At 31.6% G+C, this 1274-nt stretch overlaps 1 long non-coding RNA gene across 1 annotated transcript; it reads right to left on the bottom strand.

Annotated features, from left to right (window-relative positions):
- Positions 1-357: 357 nt before the first annotated feature.
- LOC134241407 (uncharacterized) lies at positions 358-1034 on the bottom strand. The gene is made up of 3 exons (XR_009986654.1): positions 952-1034; positions 746-838; positions 358-573 (listed from the first exon to the last, which is right to left on the bottom strand). It is a non-coding gene; the product is annotated as an uncharacterized LOC134241407 (long non-coding RNA).
- Between the last annotated feature and the right edge of the window lie 240 nt (positions 1035-1274).

Raw genomic sequence — 1274 nt, 5'->3', positions numbered from 1 at the left:
GCCCCTTCAAGAATTTTAATCACCTTAAAACACCATTGATTGCCGATGGAAAGCTGCAACTCTGTACTCAGAACTTATGGTTTTAAAATAACGAGTGTTCTTTTAGTCGCCACCATCTCCTGCAATACAGGACCCGAAACACTGGTCTCCAAATCACGCAGTGGGATTCGAACCCGAGACGTGAGACTTTTCGACTATAAAGAGCAAACGCTCTTATCACTGCCCCACGCGGGCGACAAGTTAAAAAAAAAGAAAAGAAATTTACACATTTTAATACTTATGATAAAAAATAGTAATATTAATATTAATGCTACAAAAACATATTCTTGTACATGTGCTAAATCACCAAGAATGGAGAGCAACACTTCGTATGTCCCCATGCGTTGTTTTAGTTCTCTCTGTAGTATCCAAAGCTATATTGACACCCATATACATATTATTTTTTAAATATCAGCTTCGAGTTTCAGGTGTACAAGTTGGATTGAAATATACTCAATAACAAGTTCTAAGACAACAGTATAGCATTTATTGGGTTTCCGTCTTCAATCCGATATGCTTAAAGACAGTCCTCCGCTAAAAAGATCATAATATTTTATAAAATATTATACATAATTTACTTTCTAAATAATTACCTTTATATCTTTATATTCCGTTTCGTAAAAAAAAAAAAAAAAAGCAAACGAAATTCTCATTTACCTGCTAAATTATTGTGACATATTCGATTTATAAAAAGTAAAATATCTACCCAGAAGTATGTTTCCTCCTGTAGACAAGCAATACTGTAAATTTTTCATCTATATTACGGGAAAGAACACAATTATACTGTCAAAAGCACATTCTGAAAATTTAAGAAGCAAAGTGCAGCAATTTTATTAGTTTGACCAATCGAAGTCCAGAAAAAAATGAATACATGAAAATTGTATTCTGAAAATCATTTAGTAAGTCAAATACCTGCAAAAGAATTATACAGACTGCGACGACGGTAAGATAAAATGAAAATCCAAGTTGTAGGTGGCTAAATTTGGTTACTACTAGAAGGCCTACAAATACACATATATAAATATTCACGAATTATACAGACAGAAAAAAAGCTTACCTGCAAAAATGTCCAAACTCGAAAATCTTATTGGGGTGGGACTATTTCTTTCATAATAACAGAATTGATAAATTAAAAGGATATTGTTTTTGTTCGATTTTCATCAATACATTACATTTTTTGTTTATATGATATATCGAAAAATTAAAAAAAAAAAGTTGTGTTTGTGGGTGCACGT

This window comes from Saccostrea cucullata, unplaced genomic scaffold (assembly GCF_032062105.1).
Source record: "Saccostrea cucullata isolate Sc308-1 unplaced genomic scaffold, CSIRO_AGI_Scuc_v1 ctg22472, whole genome shotgun sequence".
In the NCBI taxonomy this organism is placed as follows: domain Eukaryota; kingdom Metazoa; phylum Mollusca; class Bivalvia; order Ostreida; family Ostreidae; genus Saccostrea; species Saccostrea cuccullata.
This window is presented reverse-complemented; position numbering and strand designations above follow the sequence as displayed.